The 21,207-nt window shown below is 40.5% G+C and overlaps 1 protein-coding gene across 3 annotated transcripts in view; it reads right to left on the reverse strand.

The window, feature by feature from the left end:
- LOC135717608 (uncharacterized) overlaps positions 1-21,207 on the reverse strand; it is a 215,107-nt gene that overhangs the window by 130,110 nt on the left and 63,790 nt on the right. Inside the window, exon 1 of one of the 3 annotated variants that reach the window (XM_065239740.1) lies at positions 6,176-6,715. The exons of the other annotated variants lie outside the window; for them this stretch is intronic. The gene's annotated coding sequence lies outside the window, so the exon portion shown is untranslated. Of the gene's footprint in view, positions 1-6,175; positions 6,716-21,207 lie in introns of those variants that run through there. 3 annotated transcript variants of the gene reach the window in all.

Genomic DNA, 21,207 nt, shown 5'->3' on the forward strand with positions numbered 1-21,207 from the left:
GTTAACCAGTGCTGTTAAAAATCATTCCTTCTACACTCAACTTAGCTGGAAATGAAGACAACCTTAACCGATAGACCAACTAGCTGCATGAATTTTAATTTTGACATTTCAACATTTTTTTAATCTAGGCGGTCTATCTTGTTTTCCGTACTAAGTAGGAGATTGAAGTAGGCCGCGCTGCGAAAATGACGTGTTTTTGTTTTGCTGCGTCGTTTTCGTTCTAGTGAAAATATTATAAATTTACAATTTCATTTTTAAAAAGTACAGAAGTGATGTTGAAAAGTGCATTAAGTGAAAATTTTCAAATTCCTATCCGTTGCATGTGGTGCCGACTGTTCTAACCTACGCGTAGCTACGCTCAGCTAAGTTTATTTACCTTTTAGTTCCTCTGTCCTCGATAGGAAATATCCATCTAATTCAAGACGATTATTTCAAAACTTACTAAATACGTGTCAATCAAGTAGGGGAATATACGTATTCTCGGCAACCTAAGCAGCGACCTTCTTTCTATAGCCTTTTTCTCTATGGAAAGCACACATATGCAGTATTGGTTTGTTTACAATCTTTTGCTGCCAGCTGCTCTAACTATTTCAGTCGAAAGAATTGTCAAAAACTGTTTTGAAACGCTTTTACAAAGCTCCAATCTTCTCTAGTGAGAGCGAGTATTGTCGGAAACCAGTTTTTCTTCGGCAACCGTTCCATTTGAACAGCATGTAAATCTGCTGTTCTATTATCGGCAACTCGTAATCAGCTACAATTTGTAGTGCGTGTGTTTCATTTCAAGAAAACCCTGCTAGATTGCTTTTTCTCAGTGGTAAAAATACAGTCAAATTGAAGCTGAAAGCATAAAGAATCGTTTGCATGCATTCAGCGAAGTGTTTTCGTAAGAAAATCCAGTGAAAATAGTGTTTCAATTTGGGTTGCCGAAAATAGTCTGTCATGCCGAAGCCGTCATTTCCCCTATTGCACTATTGCTTGATTGAAAGTTTCAGTACATTATCAATGGTGTATATTTGCATCGATAATGTATTGGAGCGGGGCTTATCATGTGTGAAAATAGCTTCGGAATGCTTGCGTTCTTGAAATGGGCTATTGTAGCTGCGGTAGAGCTGTCACCTTCTAACTCCCGGGTTCAAGCTTCTTAGCATTCATAAGAATTGATTGCAGGCAGATTTTATCCACAATACCACTGCCAGACAGTGGGAGTTAGACCAAGGGCAAATCTTCATTCTAATCTACGATTCCACATACTATTAATAACCTTTTATACATCAGAATGAATTGTGCATATGTTTAGGATCAACAAACATTTTCAGGCGCAAAGGAGCAACAGGATCGAGCTGATAACGTTTATTAATTCCAAAATCTGAAGACTGTTTTGAATAATATGTTTAGGTAATGGGCAGCAATAACGGCCAGACAAACTACTTACAGCATCTATTTATTAAATGCCTGATATAACGATTGCCAGCAACGCCGGCTGGGCGTATCCTATCCCGACCAACCATTTCGTTAAATTTCTTTAATTTTCGATACATCGATCTTCAAAGACATTCATATGAAAAATCGATAGCGATCGTCACCATTTTATGAATAAATGTAAAGATACTAAAAGCCTGATCGTGAATCATTTATAAACATCTTTATCAAAATGTTGCTACTAATCGTTACCTATGTAAAAATATCGATTCGTGTTGCCAGATCAAAATATCGATTTCTCATATCAGTCATATCAGATCAAAATAACAATACACGGTACTGATATTTTTGTGATTTTTTTTTTATCTGCATAATTGCTAGGTTTCGATCCCGTGCCATCTAGGGTGCACTGATTTCTTTGTTGATAACTAATCCTCGGGTCTATAGCTGCTGTTGACGCAGCTTCTTAACGACTGGCAATCACACTCTAGTATATGGTGTTTTGAAATTGGTGTACATTTTTCAAACAGACATTCAAAATTTAATTGTCATATCCATAACCAAAGTATCATGTTCCCTCATTCTACCACGCTTGATATCGCTGATTCTTTAGAAATGGCCGGGAGCGTATCAAAGTAAACTTAAAGAACTTAATGGCAAACATTTGTATCATCGTGGCCATCGATCAGTTTTGCCATTAATTTTCCGGCAGATCATGCTTCTCTCGATGAAGAACCAAATTTGTCGATAACTAATATAAACATTGCCATCTGTCATCTAGTGTGTATCAAACTGTATTTACCCAGCGATGCAAATCGATAGCAAGGAGATTATAAATGTACATCGATGGCAATCTTTATTGTTCTTTGCCAAAGTTCAACGTTACGATGGTATCAGTATTCAAATATTTTTAGATGAATATTTATAAAGAAAACCATAGTCCTTGTGACACATCGAAATTAGAAGAAATTTAGTATGGCATCTTTATAGATTACTATCATGCGACCGATAAAGAAATTATCTTAAATGTAAGTATCGATCAATAAAGGTTTTTAAATATATTCATCGAAATCAAAGAAACTTGAAAGTAAAGAATTACAGACATTAATCTTTATTTTTGTATAAAGAACTTTGAAGAAGTTTCACGAATGGTTGGTCGGGATGGCTTACCCTCCCGACTAACAAAAATCCACCCTTCCCGTGACACTTATGAGGGGTCGTAGAGTTCTCTGCATCTCTTTTAAGTAAGTGTCGAACTAAAATTCCTCTCTTTCCCCACCAGGTGCAAGGACGTGGCCAGGACAGCTCTGGTTTGTTGGAGGGAGACACATCCTTTATCTAAGAGGTAATAATTAATCACAAATTACTATCTAACAGCAACGGATGAAGGTGGGTCTCCTTCTTAACAACAGTTTGGAGCTCGTACCACCTACGACATTGTGCAACCTGGTTTATGCTATGCTATGCTATGCTATCAACATTCTTTTAATCTAGGCAACCTCTGAGTATTTGGAGATTGCCGTAAAAGCTCAACGCAGATGTCGCCACTGCGTGATGATTATAATGTTGACAGACTGCGTATAAAATTCGTGAAAATTAGCATTAAATCCGAAGACAACATATCAAGAAGACTGGCAACTCTTCCATTCCCAACATACAATTTGAGTTGAACAACAGCTGAATAAGCTATTTTTTAGCTGAAGAAGCTTGTTTTTGCCTGAATAAGCTCTTTTTCAACATTCAATGTTTGTTGGGTTTTCTCATACGTCCGGTATGAGACAGGCAGAATCGCGTCATCTGCCGCTCAAGGGTAAATGCTTCGAACGAATTGGATAGCAAAGGTTCCATCCTCTGAATAAAAGTTTGTGTATTTGCTCATTCTTCTATGCACGGCTTCCACCTTCGCTCGAGCGCAGCGCTACTGTGTCTGTCTGAATCCAGGTCAGGCAAAGTTGCCAGTCTTCTTGATATGTTGTATTCGATTAAATCATAGTTTTCATCAAGCCTGTGTACAATCCTTCCAAAATAACATTTGAATTGAAGAAGAAAACGTTTTTTTACGATCATCACGATTGCATCTTTGACTTTTCCAGATGAACTTTCAACTGAACTTGAATGCTCCGATGTGTTTTCCATCGAAAATTATGTTTGCCAACAAAAGGCCAAAATTAACATTTATTGAATATTGGCGTCCTATACCACCATTTCTCCATTATCACCAGCATGATACAATCTTTCCTAGGTAAATTCACTTAATATCCACTTTCATCTTAGTGGAAATCGCACATATTCACCATTTTCCGAGCAGGTAACCTCTCCCTGTGGGTGCAAACTTGTTATGCCTAATTTTCCATGAAAACATCTTCGATCCATGCCGAAATAATAACAGTTAGTTTGCAAACACGTTTTCTTACTCGATTCAGGCAAAAGTTTCCACGACATATTATTAGTTTTTCTGTATGGACCGATTTGCCCCAAAAATCGTCTGTTTTGCTTGGAGATTTTGGAAACTATCCCACTTCCAGTAGTTCTCAATTCGAAATGAAGGTGGCGAAAGCTTGGAAAAGTTTCACTGCAAGACGCCAATCGAAGTCGACATATTTGTTTGTCCATTCGTGGTCGGCTCTTCATTATCGCCTGTGTTGTTGTCAATATTAATATTTGTCTTCATCTTGGTGCGAATGACTTTGAGGATCAAATGCAAAATGATTATGTTCATATTACACAAATATAGAGCTGTAGAACGTGTTGTGTTGGTTAATACACACAGATCGATGAAAGATGGAAAAGTATGAAGTATGAAGTAAAAGTATGAAGATAATATCGAAATTTTAGCGAAAACAACATATCAAGAAGACTGAATCCGAGCGACAGGCACAGTAGCGCTGCGCTCGATCGAAGGTGGAAGCAACGTATAGAAAAATGAGCAAATATACCAACCTTTCTTCTGAGGATGGAACCGTTGCTATCCAATTCATTCATAGCATTTAAAGGGCGAACACGAAATTATTGCGACACATTCAACAGGGCATAACTTTTTTACCATTGGGTAAAAATCAACCAAATTTTGCACACTTTCTCATTGATGTGTATTGTGTACATGCTGTCAAACTCGAAGTCGTGTTTTTCGATTCAACGAAAATGGAGGTGAACCAACGCGAGTTGAGAGAACAAATTCTTTCCAAACACCTGGAATTTCCTGACCTGTCGCACCGGCAGTTGGGAAAAATGTTGAACATTCACCATTCAACCGTCTCCAGAGTGTTGAAGCGGTTCCAGGAGCGGTTGACGTTGGACCACGGCAAAGGAGCTGGAAGAAAACCGGGATCGGAGAACAAAAAGACGGAGGGAAAGGTGAAGCGGATGATTAAAGCAAATCCCAACGTCTCAAGCCGTGATTTGGCTAAAAAGATCGGCATGTCGCAGAGCTACGTCCAGAATGCAAAGAAGAGAGCTGGACTACATACATACAAGGTACAGAACTTCCCAAACCGCGATGAGCGGCAACAATAGACGGCTAAAACTCGGGCACGGAAGCTCTACGAGAAGATGCTGACAAAATATGGCTGCTGTGTGATGGACGACGAAACGTATATAAAAGCCGATTTTAAGCAAATTCCGGGGTTGGAGTTTTTCACCGGCAAGAGCAAGTTCGATGTGGACGACAAATTTAAGAAGAAGAAAATGTCGAAGTTCGCCTCCAAATATCTCATTTGGCAGGCCATGTGCTCTTGCGGACTGAGGAGTGAGCCTTTCGTGACAAAGGGCACAGTTGGCGAGATCTACAAATCTGAGTGCCTCGAGAAGCGCCTTTTGCCGTTCTTGCAGCAGCACGACGAAGCTCCGCTATTTTGGTCAGATTTAACATCATGCCACTATTCTAAAAGTATCCTGGAGTGGTATGAGGCCAATTCTGTCCATTTTGTTCCAAAGGACATGAATCCGCCAAACTGTCCGGAGCTGCGCCCGGTGGAGCAGTACTGGGCAATAATGAAGCGGGAACTTCGGAAGAGCAAGAAGACAGTCAAAGACGAGAAGGACATGTTAAGAAAATGGAAAAAAAAAACTGAGAAACTGGTACCGGATGACACTGTAAAGACTTTGATGGAGGGCATCAAGCGAAAATGCGTTCAATTTTACACTCAAGGCTCCATCGATTAACTTTTCTTTTGATTTTTTAAGTAAATATATGTATAAACCTACCCTAAAATATTGGTTTGATTCTAAACATTATAAGGAAATTGGCATGACATTTTCGGTGTCGCAATAATTTCGTGTTCGCCCTTTATGAGCCGTAAATTACCTTAAAACATAAAGTTAACTTGAAGCACCTCTAAATCATCACCGATTTTGCAGAAAATTTGCACAGTAGTTCAAATTAACGTGACGAAAAGTAATCACGGTTGACCCGGTGCATCCCGAACATTGGAAAATGATAGCACATCAATCCGCGTAATTAGTGGCCTATTGTTACAGCCCTGAAATGCTAAACTGATCTTAAAAATAAGAGCTTTAAAATCACTGTAAAATGACGCAAACAAAAATACCATCCACACCACTACCCCTCCCTCTGATTTAGTGATAGTGGCGCAAAAATAACTGCTCGCCATCTAAAACAAACACACCACGCACGGCTTTGATTTTCAGACTTATTGCCGAACTTCCGACTCACACTTTACGTATACCTATATGCATGCAAACCATTTTCAAATATAGTGTGAATCTGTTATCATCAGCAACATGATTATTTACTTACACATATGGAACTGACATCTTTGTGACTTCGATTCTCACTTGAGTAAAAATTCCAGTAATGAACTTCGATTCCTCCAATTACTTCGTTGATAAGCCGTGTGACTGATATGCACTCATATTACAAAGTTGACTGAACACGTTTCTTTTAAAATTGTACACTTTTCACAACTGAATGGTCGCAATTTCTTATACTCATACACAATTAATTCCACCGAAGACCGCCATTCCCCATTTGTCACACTTTCTCACAATTTTCCCACAGCGCATAACAAAAACAGCAAGCTGCCAAACCTTCACCGAGCGCGACTATCCCGACTAACGAGTTCAATCGTTATGAAAACGTATTCCCAGATCCAATCCAAAACTACACAACCGCAAACCGGGCGCGGAAATCGGAACAAAAGAACTGAACCACCGTCGGCCGCCGGATGGAACCGGAAGAGGGCACAAGGGGTGCTGCTGCGAGAGCCCACGCTTTGTTCTCTATGCGAACGAACGCGACGTGGCCGTCCGAACTGTGTCGATAGGCTCCTCAGTAGCGACTGGCTGAGTCTGAGTGGAAGCAGCGCGCGCAAACCGTCCGTCGCCGTCGTCACCGGCGTAGTTCGCGCGCCACATATGAGATCCGATCGATAAGTGCCGTGTAGTACTCCGCACTATCAGCTGAAGTCAGAGCAGGGAGTAGTATAGGTTATAGGAACGAGTATCACTACCGGTAGAAGCCGGTTAAGACATGATCTACATCTCGTGGCATGTGCTTGCAGGTTCTACTATATAACTAGAATCTGTGAATGATAATCGTGCGCGTTAGGCCCATCTCTTTGTGAGACGCTTGCGCATTTAGCATAAGTACCGTCACAAAGGAGCAATTTAAACAGAGATTAAGAATGTTTATGGGTTTAGTTGTCAGCACTATTCAGAAGGAAGCTTTGGATTTCGGTTGGTTTGTAAGCATAGAGAGAGAGAGAGAGAAAGTGCGAGCTTGAAGTTCTCAGAGTGTCTACTTAAGGTGCGGATAAATCATGATTTTTAAGTTGTATAGAGGTGTCTACGGCTGAAGGGCTGTCCATATACCACGTACCATAAGCCTATGGATCTGTCAAAGATAAATCTCATGACCATCGACTTACGGAGCATTGACTGTATGTACATTAAAATATTAAAAGCAGGGCAAAGGGAACGCTATAGGTAATTGATTTTATTTCGAACTCACCAAATCCGGTGAATAATCTAACATAATCGACTTACCTGAAATTAAAGAGAAAACAAAAAGTTAGATTCGTTATAACCACTTATATTATCAAGTATTATCAAAGAGTGTAAACAATTCATGGGCATTCTTTCACGGACGTATTTATCTATACCTTTGCGGAAAACATATCTCTTTTGCAACCGCAGATCTGATAGCTCATATATCACACCGGGATTCCAAACGAAGAGTCAACTAACGAATCCATTCACACGATAACGATGGCTGGCCAGCATTGACATGTAGATATAGTTAACACATTGCAATGCGTTGCTGAAACATGAAACCTCTAGCTCGACTCGAAGAGCTTGACATACACAAATACACATTCACACACACACACACACACACAAATACTGTCAGTGCGGGTGGGTGCTAGACATAATTTTCCCACCTTGCTTCTTCCCACCTGATTCTGATGATACGCACATCCATACATGCATTTTGTAGAACAAGTTTTCAGTCTATTGTTCCTTAATTGTCACATATTCATTTCATAGCGAATCCGCGCTGTGAACTGACACCAATAGATAACATCAGCTATGGGGATAGCTGCTGCTTCACGATGACAATGACAAAGCGGTAGTATACTTTCAAATGGATTCCTGGTAAAATATTCATAGTTATACTGAAGTGGAACAATAGCGAAATCATAGCAAGGTTTGAATAGATCGGTCTCCAGTGCAAACCTCTTCGCACTAATCTTAATTAAACTTTTAAACGAAAATCTTAATTTATTCTCCTATGGCGAAACCGGACGCACATGCTAACACCACTATATCAGGTAGGGGACAATTTCCTCTATCTCTATCTGATGGTGGTGTTAGCATGCGTGGGTGAGCTACCAGTTACGCCAAATCGTCGATCAAATGCGTTGTTTACAAAAGCTTATACGTTCCTTCGAAAAAGTAATCGAAAAATACCTCTTGGGCTGTGTACCATTTGCCGAGTTGAATTAACCTTGTGGTTAAACGTGACATTTCGAAAGTTATTTTCAATGTTCGAAAATGCCGGAAATTGATCAGTTTTCAAACAGAACTCAGCCACGGTTACCAAAATTTAGCGTCTAGTCGGACAGATATAACCACGCTCGGTGAACAGGGTTATTCGATAACTCATCTGTCACTTTTAACCACGAGTTAAATTTACCTCGTCCGTTGGGTTGGGACACAGCCTTGGAATTAAAATAAGGGACCATATTTAAATTAGAATTTGTTTGACCTTCCTCCTCGTAGCGTGTTTTGCTATACCTAATACATGGCCGGTCACAACTTCTAAAACCCCTCTCCCCCTCAACTACTACGTTATTTATGAAAGTTCCCTAAGCATTGGGCAACAGTGAAAATCAGCAGCACACACACACACAACGGGTTGGACATTTTTGTGAAATTTCGATATTAATCGTGAATATCTCGCGATAGGAACATACATTTTAGGTTGAAATTCCTCCATTTGATTCTCCATTATTTTGCATAAGAAAACGTGGTGTTTCTGTGGTGGGAAAAAAAAGATTTCCCTACACAGATTACAGATTTCTATACCAAGCACTGAAATTATCAGACGGTACCTCCATACCTCCATATAGGGGAAATGACGGCTTCGGCATGACAGACTATTTTCGGCAACCCAAATTGAAACACTATTTTCACTGGATTTTCTTACGAAAACACTTCGCTGAATGCATGCAAACGATTCTTTATGCTTTCAGCTTCAATTTGACTATATTTTTACCACTGAGAAAAAGCAATCTAGCAGGGTTTTCTTGAAATGAAACACACGCACTACAAATTGTAGCTGATTTCGAGTTGCCGATAATAGAACAGCAGATTTACATGCAGTTCAAATGGAACGGTTGCCGAAGAAAAACTGGTTGCCGACAATACTCGCTCTCACTAGAGAAGATTGGAGCTTTGTAAAAGCGTTTCAAAACAGTTTTTGACAATTCTTTCGACTGAAATTGTTAGAGCAGCTGGCAGCAAAAGATTGTAAACAAACCAATACTGCATATGTGTGCGTTCCATAGAGAAAAAGGCTATAGAAAGAAGGTCGCTGCTTAGGTTGCCGAGAATACGTAAATTCCCCTACTTGGAAAATTATGCTATAGAACGGTTTATAAAATCCCAGATTTTTTGCTGATGGAGGCGAGGCATAGCAAGCCGTTCTATTTCAAAATTCTCCAAGTAGGAGGGACTTACGAGGTAAGCATTGTAAGTCCCTCCATCAGCAAAAAATCTGGAATTTTATAAACCGTTCTACCGCATTAAAAAAAAGGCACCGTCGAGTTTTTTTTTTTCAGTACATACTAGGTTCTGGAATGCCCCGTAACGTGGGTAGATCACCTTTTCGTAGTACGTTACGGGATGTAAGATCTACCACCGATTCCTAGTCCTGACTACTTCAAACTAGGGGAACAGGATTTTTCAGTAATCCAAGGAACACATCTTAGTCCTTGTTACTTTTTGTGCCTTGTTGATAGTGACAAGGCTCGGCTTTGTCTACCGAGGATGATCTTGAAACAAGGCAAAAAAATGAGTTAGTTGTCTTCATCTATGTGATTCCTAATCTTCTCTTCGTTGTTCCCTAGTTTGAAGTGGTTAAGACTAGGGTTCTGATGCATGGTCATTATCGGTGTCATACCTTAATTTTGTTGCTAAGGAATCCAATTTTGACTGACAAAGGGGCGCGCCTTTGGAGGGTGTTTCAACACTCCGAAGGGTATAAATAGCGGGACCTTTCAAGTAGAGTCGGATCCTTGCGATAAATGCAAGAGTGGCAACTGTAAAAAAAATCGAATACTTCATCATTTCTCAACAGTGATGGAGTAATACGTCATGCACTAAACTAAGGACACGGGATATACTACAATAGATCAATTTACTGGTCGCAGTAGTGTTAGGTCCCGAACAGAAGAAAAAAAAGTAGAAGGGTCTGTGCCTAGGGGCACGAACGGATGCTTGACGTAGGACCGCTAGTGGATGGAACAAATGTGAACATTTAGTTCTTTTAATTGATCAATCATCAATTATATTAACCCTTTCCGTTTTTTATTTGTAAGCGTATCAAACTTGTAGTATCTATTTCAAAGAGAAAGTTGATGAAGAGAATCCAAGGGACTGTCAACTTGAGTATTTCGATTCATCTACCCGGCTTAAAAAGGTGTATTTTGATTTTTTTTTGTTATTTATGAATTTTTAAGGTTTGTGCATTTTGGTATTGAAGTGTATTCAATTCACCCCTCACAGGATTCTCTTCCGAATTATATGAATGGGGCGCCCCGAAAGTATATCTGTTTCGCAGCTTAATATGGAAAAATACTAGAAGGCAATGAACAAAAAGTTGAGATTTCCCATAGTAATTTACATGTCAACTTCAAATGGCTTGTGCGAAGTCTGTTTCTAACCAAATGAGTTGTAACTTTGGGAGGCTAATCTGGACCCGATTTGAAACCATTTAAGCACTGTGGAGCGAAAGCGAATTATTCCAACTTCTCTCAAATTCTATATGGATTTTTAACGCTTCCTACCAGCGTGTTCTGGAAAATGGTCGAACGATGATTAATCTCACCAATACATTCGGGCCTACAATTCCACACCTTATATAGAGACCAGGTTGAGCCTTGATAGCTAGCTGCTTGCGGGAACTGATGACCTTGACCAGTGTCCAAATAATACTCTCTAACAAATTTTTGATGGCCCTGAAAAGGACCGTTTTGTAGTGATGGTTGAGTAATTCTGAGCTGGGTGTTCAACACGGATGAGGCTGTCGTGCTGTATGTCGTTTGGAGCGAGAGTGACACGCTTGGCATAGATGACCGACCCTCAGCGACTCACGAAGAGCTACTGATTCCGATCCATAGCATAGCGGTGCAGCTTCTTCCTCCTTTGATGGTTGCTTATGTGGGCTCTGCAGCTCGTTGTTACTGGAGAACAATTTTCAACGCCACAACACGCCGAAAGCACTGCTACTGCTGCTACTAATTTTGACGACCGAACAACACCACATAGTGGTGTGGTCGTTGGGAGCTTGTGGTTCTGAGTATGGCGATGAGTGTGCAAAATATTACGCAATTCCATCCTCCCTATTTGCACGCGCCCGAGGATCGGAGGCGAATGCCACTTCGACTTGTTTCGTCTACTTACTACTCTCTGACGACTGTGCTGGGGAAGCAGCATATGCATGTAGGTAATTGGTGGATTTATAAGTTAATTCGACGCTTTTGGACAATGCTGGACATTTACCAGTTTTTCAATAACTTCTTGTTGAAAATCAACATTCGGGAGCATTGTTATCAATGCGTAGCCATATTTCTGATCGATTGGTGATAAAATTATTGAAATTGTACCAAGGGCAGCTGAGTTATTAACGTTCAAAATCTTTCTTAATTTGTTACATGTTCCATTTTCGGTTTTCACAAAGTGTACCCCCACATATAGAAATCAAAGACGTAGTCCTACGTCAAAAAAGGTTCTGGAATTCGACAGTGAGCGTTCAAAAGGGCCTACTTGCAATGATAGATTCTCTTCATCGATTTTCTCTTTACATTGCTACAGCTAAGGGAAACAATTCAAGCTGAACATTGTATCAGGTCCTAATTAACATTGACAAGATTTTCTTCGTCGACTTTCTTCTTGTATACCATACCCTCGCCCATTTAAAGACATTCACATGTAGAAACGGTTATATCAAGGTGACGAAGAGAATCTATCAAAGTTACTTAGGACCTAATGAAATGTTCAGCTTGAATATTATTTGATTTTTTTTTCTTCAATGTAGTGCTGTAACAGGTTGTATTGGCTATCAAAAGCAACAACAAACGCACCGAGAAATGTTATGTATGCTCACTGTCGAATTTGTAATCTGTGATAGATATGGAAGCCATATCACCACAAAATCGCTCAGTGTTTTTATGCCACATGATGCATGTGCGTCTAGAAAATGCAAACAAAACTTAAAAAACAGCAATATTAAGCAATTTTTTTTTTTGCTCAATCGATAGATAAAAGATGTACCGATAACTTATTGCAGGGATTTATGGCTAATCAAGATATTCCTGATCAACTACGAAATGTTGCATAACATTGGTGCAAAATTGTGCGCTCCGTATTTTTGTGTGCATTTTTTTAGCGTTTTGAACTTGAATCGCTGTGGAAACGTTATTTCTAATCAATCTCATTAGGGTTAACTACCCCATTCCCGGCCTATTAAGCACAAGCCGCACGTTTGCTGCAGTGTAGTACACAAGGAGTTTCAATTTCATGCCTGATGTCACAAACATCCAAGATTTGTGCCCTAGAAATCGTGAAGTGATAGGGAATATCAACCATCATGACGGTAATTGTTAGACGCTTCAATGAATCACCTGAAGCAAGCCTTACTCCATATCTGATTGTAATTTAGCAACCAAATGTAATAGAATATGTATTCGCATTTTTATTGCATAGGACCGAACTCATAGGTTAGTTCTACTGTATTTTAAATCAATATCTAGAAAATTGCACGAGAATTTCACACACCGCATAACGTAGTCTACGTCAACCATGCGGTCGTGTCTTATACACAACCCCACAATTTTTTTTTCTTTCATTTTTTGACGAAAACTTGTGATATTTTATCAGTGTGTAATTTTTTTCCTGAAAAAGCAATCCAGTTTCCTACAACTTCGTCTCAGACGTCATTTCGATTAGACAACCCGTTTGTGTGCTATGATTTATTGAAAAATATCAAATAATCCATTTTGAAAAATTAGGCGTGAGTAAAAAATAACCGGATTCCTGCACAAACTTGGTTCTAGTGCGCCTAGTGAACAATTATGTGAAGATTCATGGAATTGTGAGTGGTAAAATCAAGAATGTGTTTATTTTTTCGCTAATTGGCCTAGAAATGCTCAACTGTGGATTGTAGTGCTTCAGATATCCTAGTCGGTAAATACACGGTATTAACATGCCGGAGGCGGCGGGTTTGGTCCTGTCGAGGAAATCTTCCGGGTTGAACATTTTCTCAACTTCCCTGGGCATAGAGTATCATAGTGCTTGCCACACAATATACAAATTCATGCATTGGTTGGTAAAGAAAGCTCTCAATTAATAACTGTGGAAGTGCATCTAGAACACTAACTTGAGAGCCCGCCAAACGCTCGCAATAGAAGCGTAAATCAACAAATCACTTAATAAAGATAGCTCAATGTAATTATGCACTAGCCTAAAATAGACTGCCTCCAGAAGTGCTTACTACTAAAAGCTTTCTACCCAGCTCATGTCATCTATACCGCAAGGGTCTGCTAACAGTGCCGTTAGTAGGTATGTGATATGAAAAACGGTTCCCTCACTACGATTCTGCCCGACTACACCTTCGACAGCTCTGACATAATGCGATAATACTTCAGCAAAAGAAGAAATCCAGTTGATGATATGTCAATACCGCATTGTTCCTCAATGCTATTTTCTCGTTTCTCATTGTACCCAGCACATTTCTTATCAGCCACGCGGGGTACACGAGACGTGGCCGCACATACTAACTCATATTTAGCACCCGACGGAGGACAACAAGGGTGGTCGTTTACGTAAGGCGAAAGCACTTCCAGGACACAGCAACGGTCCTGTAGGCGCCAAATTTAATTAGCCACCCCCTCATGGAGGATGATAAAAACCCACTTTTACGACGGAATTGTCTCCATGACGCCACCACCGTCATTGCATCGGAACCCATAAGTCAAAACCCAAACAATATTCGCAACACATAAAAGTCACACAAATGGGTTTTTTCGTCTTTTATACTTTGTAGCTAAATCAAACAAAGAAGACGAAGAAGAAGAAGAAGAAGCAAACAGATGTATCTGAAAGTTCAACATCTTTTTGGACCCTGCTTCGGCTATGGATTTACAATAGGGTGCCAATGAAAATGGTTATCATCAATTTCAAAAACCATTTCCAACATACAAAATGTTTATTACCTCAAACTCATGCTCAATCGGACATGATTTAATGGTGGCGCAAAATCGTGAAAGTTTGAGTTTGATCAATTTTCAATATGCACAAATGAAAATTACATAAATGTCCAACTGTTGCAATGGTGATCAAAATTATCATCGATTGCCTGCCAAAAGCGCTTTCCCTAACACAGTTCTCAAAATCGGATTCCATCCGGTCTCGCCGAACGGTGCTTATTCAATCACAGTGTGTGGTGGTGCGTGGTCCGTCGTCATCAGCAACTACAGTGCTTTCGGCGCGTGGCGTTGAACATTGTTCTCCAGTACACAACAAAAGGCTACCCGCAAGTAGTGAGCTGCAGCCCACATGAGCGTAGAAGGAGGAAGCAGCCGCAGCGTTACTAATCGGATTCAGTAGCTCTTAGTGAACCGCTGTGGGCTATCTATGCCAAGCGCGACACCCTCGTTCCAAACAACATGCAGCTCGCCAGCTTCATCTGTGTTGAACACTCTAATACAACCCAGAATTACTCAACCATCACGACAAAACGGTCCTTTTTAGGACCTCCGTAAATTTGGTAGCCACAAGCCCTGTACTCGAAAAAAATGCACCAGACAAAAGTGTTCGCCAAAAATTTATTTTAAGTCGGATTTTCTTGAAACTTTCAGGGAATGAACTTATACATATGGATTATGTTTCGGCATAATTACTTTATTCAATTTCCTTTCCATCGCTGAAAGCCCGCACCTTTCCCTTAAGACCCCTCATTACATTTTGTGCAATGGTGGAGCCGACCTTTTTGGTCACTTTCATCCATTCTTTCTTCAACTCCAGCTCGTTCTTAAACATCTTGGACGATTTTCGAACTTTGGCCTTCATTATGGCCCAAAATCTTACCACCGGACGAATCATTGGTGAATTTGGGGGGTTGACGGTTTTTGGTACAAAAACAACGTTATTGTCTCTGTACCAATCCAACGTCGATCGCGCGTAATGGCATGATGCCAGGTCCGGCCAAAATAATGTCTCGCCTCCGTGGGACCGCAGGAAGGGCAACAGACGCTTCTGTAGGCACTCGGTGCAGTAAATTTTGCTGTTGATGGTACCCATTGTGATGTACGGTTTACTCAGTTTCCCGCATTGGCATATGGCCTGCCAGAGCAAGTATTTTTTGGCGAATTTGTTCACTTTCTTCTTCCTTATGTCTTCCGGAACATCAAACCGTGATTTGGCAACGTTAGAACTCCAGCCCCGGTATCTGCTTTGCGTCTGCCTTGATGTAGGTTTCGTCATCCATAGCCACACACATCGGTTTCGTTAACCACTCTCGATACAGCTTCTTTGCGCTGGATATGGCCGCCGTGTTTTGTTGATCACGCCGATTCGGTGCCTTCCGGACCTTGAATACACGAAGCCCAGCTCGTTTCATGAACGAATCAGGCGAAACACTTTGCCTTCAGAGCCGCGTCGCGAATCGAAAGGTTCGGATTACGCTTGAAATAATTCAACACCTTCCGGACCTTCACAGGGTCAGCTGTCTTCGATTTTCTTCCACTTCCAGCCAGCCGCTCGGTCGTCGATTTTACCACCCGAGACACAGTTGTATGGGTGATTCCCAGTTGTCCTCCGATCCATCTCATGGTCGCAGTTGGATTTTCCATGACGGCGCGCAAAATTCTCCGGCGATTTTCTTCTTGTTTCGATGACATCTCAATAACCACTGAACCAAAATTTTCACATGTAAACAATTCACTCCAAACTAAGTATACCCAGATTTTCATCAATTTTTACCCACGGATAAAAAAGTTACACACGGATAAAAATTGTGCATTTTTTCGAGTACAAGCCTTATGTCAAGGTCACCAATCGGATGTCAGTTCCCATAAGTTTAAATCTAACATACCATGTATTTTTAAGGCAACATTTGAGGTGCAATTTCATAAACCAAAGTCGGTCGTGGCATGAAAGTTGTCTGATTTTGATTGAGATGATGGATTTTAATTCTTAACACGCCAACTTTCTAAGAATCTGTTAAAATTAAGTCTTTATCGATTTTCAAAAGGTCTATATTGAAAATTGCACGAAAATGCAACTGTTGCTATGATAATTAAAATTATAAACAATTGCCTACGAAAAGCGCTTTCCCTAGCACAGATTTCAAAATCGAATTCCATACGGTCTCGCCAAACGGTGTTTATTCAATCACCGCGTGAGTGGTGGTGTCCGGTCATCATCAGTAGTAGCAGCAGCAGCAGTGCTTTCGGCGCGTGGCGTTGTATATTTTTCCCCAGTACACAACGAAAGGCTCCCCGCAAGCAGCTAGCTCAAGAGCCCTCACTACTGATCGGATTCAGTTGTTCATCGTGACCCGCTGTGGGCCATCTATGCCAAGCGTTCCAAACAACATACAGCTCGCCAGCCGCATCAGTGTTGAAATCCAAAGGCACGATGTAACGGATTATTCGGACAGTGATAGAAGCACATGAGGATCCAGTGAAGGTGCCAAGGTGTTTTTATCCTTGACAAAAGGTAAGCTCTGTGTAGTGGTAAGCGTGATTACCTCTCACCCCAGCAGGCCTGGGTTCAATCCCAGTCGGCGCCGCCGGGATGTTCTGAGGCATAACATCTCTGATCACGCCTTCCTTCGGAAGGGAAGTAAAACTGTTAGTCCCCGGTTCATGAGTTGATGGGTAGGGTCCAGGTATGGGAGCTGCCTCCCTGGCGTCGGTAGCATTGGTGCTCAGCACAGAAAACAAGATCGACGGAAAACAAATCAAGGAAAAAAAGGTAAGCTTCAAATTCGCTATTACCGTCGTCGTCGTCGTTGGTAGTTATATTTGTATAATTTAAGTTAACCATCGACCGCAGAAAGTACATGAATTATCGCGTATATATTTTCTTTCGACAGTCGGCTATCGAGAGATTAAATGAGCAAAACATAAACAAAATATACTTTTGATTGCATCGCCAAATTTGAGGCAAATGCTAACCGAATACCCTGCCCAACCCTTCAACGTAGTGGTCAGTACTACGCCAACATTTTCTTCCCTATCCCTAGTTATGGTAAAGATGGACGTGGCCGGGAATAGCGATAGTCAGGCTTCTGGTATTCTTGTTTAGATTGGAATCAATGTTTACTCCCTTGCATTATTCCTGAAAGCAATCCAACTGAGTATTTCAAAAGATTCGCGAGTGTCGCCAGTATCCAATCTACGAAGTATACCATAACAACGCTAACGCCAAAATCGGTAAAGGCGCAGCTACAACGGATTCAAATCCCGGTCCTATCTAGGAATTTTTCGGGTTGGAAAATTTCTCGACTTCCCTGGGCATAGAGCATGATTGTACACTCAGGTCTTTTGACGTAGGATTACGTCTTTCGGCAACATATTGGGGGTGCAATTTAAAAAAAACCAAAATCGACCGCATTACGAAAAGAGGTAAGGTTTTGACCACATATAACTCTGTCAATAGCAGATGGATTTTAATTCTAAACAAGCCAAACGATTGGAAATTTATCTACCAATCTGTTAAAATGAACACTATATTAATTTTCAATAGGCCACTATTGCAAAATATACAAATGTCCAAGTGTTGCAATGGTGATCAAAATTATCACCCATTGTGTGCAAACAGCGCATTCCCTATCACAGATTTAAAAATCGAATTCGAGCCTGTCTCACTGTGCGGTGCTCATTCAATCACCGTGCGTGGTGGTGTCCGGTCGTCGGAGGCAGCAGCCACCATCGTGTGGCGTTAACTTTGTTCTCCAGTACACCACGAAAGGCAGCCTGCAAGCAGCGAGCTGCAGGCCCACATGGGCATCCATAGAAGGAGGAAGAAGCCACACCGCTATGAATCCAAATCAGTTTCTTCGTTAGTCTCTGCGGGTCATCTATGCCAAGCGCGTCACCTTAGCTTCAAATAACATACAGTTCGCCAGCCTCATCCCCGTTTGAACACCCTAATAGGTCAGCATTACTCAACCATCACGACAAAACGGTCCTTTTCAGGACCACCATAAATTTGTTAAAGAGTATGTTTTGGATATTTGTCAAGGTCATCAATCGGATGTCGGTTCCCGCAAGCAGCTAGCTATCAAGGCTCAACCTGGTCTATAGAAGGTGTGCAATTGTAGGTCTAAATGTATTGGTGAAATCTGTGAGTCATCTATGCCAAGCGCGTCACCCGCGTTTCAAACAACATACAGCTCGCTAGCCTCATCCGTGTTGAACACCCCAATAGCTCAGCATTACTCAACCATTACGACAAAAAGGTGTTCCTTTTTAGGATCACCATAAATTATTGTTGTTTTAGAGTTAATTTTCATTGAACGTTCGCTCATCTTTCTGTCAGCCACATCACCCCCAAAGCTCTTTGATATTGTACCCAGCAACCAAACGTTTGTTGTCAAATGCGTAAAAGTATTGAAGAGGTACATACAAAGAATTATTCTCGCAATGACCGAATACCACAAACCATGTCAGTTAACCAGAGACACTCCGTAAGGTTTTCTGCAGGAAAAGCAAAAAAATCAATATGATTGATCGCGTTTGGGGAAAAATTGAGAAAGAATTCCTCCAATCAATATTCGCTTTTTTAATTATCTATTGAATAAAACAAAAATTCTGTTCGTTTTGTGCACGTAATGCGTAATTTTGAAATCAGAAAACGAGACGTTTCCGTGATGGGTAAAGTGGTTTCCCTAACACAGTCGCTGAATACTGATACCAAGCACTGAGCATGCCAGACGGTACCGATCTTTATGCCTTTTGGTGCAAATTTTTAGCCCCTCCTATTAAGAGCATTATGCCAAAAAATAACCTTGCCGAATTCTTTTAATAGAAGGGGCTTAAAATATGCATCAAAAAGTATAAATGTAGGTACCGTCCAGTAGGCTCATATTCTGTGATTGATGTGTTTTCCCTATTAGGGGAAATGGCTCTAATGATGGCCTATGGATCTAAGACCCATCGCTAAAAATCTGCTATTTTCAATTTTATCTAGATGAACGCGTCGTCGGGACGGTACTAATGGATATATTTTGGTCGCCATTGAAAATTTAGTCGATTGCTGAATTTATGTATGGGCCATTTAGGCCGACATTACATTCATTTCCCCTACATATTTTATTTCCGCACTGCTATCATTTGCAAAAACATCGAAGAGAAATTGCCACAGTATTGTTCTTAACTAGCTTCCAAGCTTCCAACCCATCGATCATTTTCAGGACCACAAATGACTAATAAAAGAGTAAACTAAAGAGTAAGAGCTTGAATCCAAGACATATCGTCCAGGAGTGGCTTGTACTACATGAACATCGACAGAGCACCTCACAAACAGGCCTCTCAAATTGCTTCCGAATTTCAACCTATCGAAATTTTTCACTGATAACGAGTTAAGAAAACAATTTAATATTTACTATACTTTTGCTATGACATCATAACTACCTTTCGTAATCCTACGTCAAATCTACAGTCGTGTCTTGGATACAACCTCTTACTTTTTTTTACACGTGTACCGTGTATAAAAAAAACCTACGAGATTTTGATTTTTCACATGCTTAAATGTTTTTAAAAAATGCCATTTGTAATTATAGCATGCTATGGTCCATATAGACATATTATAAAAATCTCTGTATTTACACAAAAAATGTGATTTTTTTGCCATTCGATTACCTATAGCTTGAAACGGATAAGGTGATTGGAATCAAGTCGATAGGTTGTATCGTTGTCGAGAAATCGTTTAAAACGTACCGTGTAAATCGTGGAAAACCGTGTAAAAAACCCGTTTGAAAAAAGACTTCAGTGTACTTGCCACACAATTATAGAAATGGTACAGGCACAGTTAACAACAATACAACACACAATAAACTAATATGCGATAAGCAATAAGCGAAGAAGAAGAAAAAGAATATGGGTGATTTTGGAAATCCGAGGATCACTTATGTCCCCTACATTCCTTGGCACCCTAACTTACAATCTACAAGTTTGCATACAGCCAACAGCAGCAAGCAAATGAATCAGAAGAAGAATGGCGAAGGCGAATTTTAGTTTGTTCTTTCATCCATAGCCTATTGTATAGCATGGCTTTTGCTCTGATTAGTCGTAAACGAGTACGACCAAATTACCTAACTTTTGACATGAAGGTGGATGGGAGCACGCAGATGTCCATTTATGCGGTTTTTTAGGAGGCGTTACTAATCTCCTTAGTAAAGTTTTTAAAAAAGTTACAAACTACCACGCTTCTCGATTTATAATTACGGTACAAGAGTACGCAGATAGTTTTTCAAAAAATCAATAGCACTTTTTGTCGTTAATTATTGAACTTCTAGTCTTGAATATTAATTCACCTTATTTAACTTTCCCAGTACAACACAGAGCACGCATTATATAAATTCAATTTCTCGTAATGTACCCGTGCAAAAAGGTGGACTACTGTATACAACCCCAAGAAGAGAGCGCAACCAGCTGGTCGTGGGTGGCAGTTGTGGTTTTTTTGAGGTTTTTCTCCGGGATAACCACGTGGGAGGAAACCGAAAAGCAGTGCGAAAAACAAATCGATAAAGAAAACTGGGGCCTCATTGAGGAAGTCGAAACAAGGCGCTTTTCACATGTACGCTTGTACGAAAACAGTCGTTTCGACTTGGTTCCATAATGTGGCTCCTGATTGTGGGTTGCATGAAAATTCGGCGAACGAAAACAGATTGTCGCTTGCGGTAAAAAAAAAAATATGAGCCCAGTTCGGGCTGATGGGATTGGAAGCAAATTGTTAATAATTCTGTGGAATAGTGAACATGTGCTCTGTTCGTTGATACAACCCTTACCAATCGGATTTGTGGATGGATAATTACGTCTT

This window comes from Ochlerotatus camptorhynchus, unplaced genomic scaffold, assembly GCF_037179485.1.
Source record: "Ochlerotatus camptorhynchus isolate MF236.1 unplaced genomic scaffold, CSIRO-AGI_Acam_v1.1 ptg000006l, whole genome shotgun sequence".
NCBI lineage: Eukaryota > Metazoa > Arthropoda > Insecta > Diptera > Culicidae > Ochlerotatus > Ochlerotatus camptorhynchus.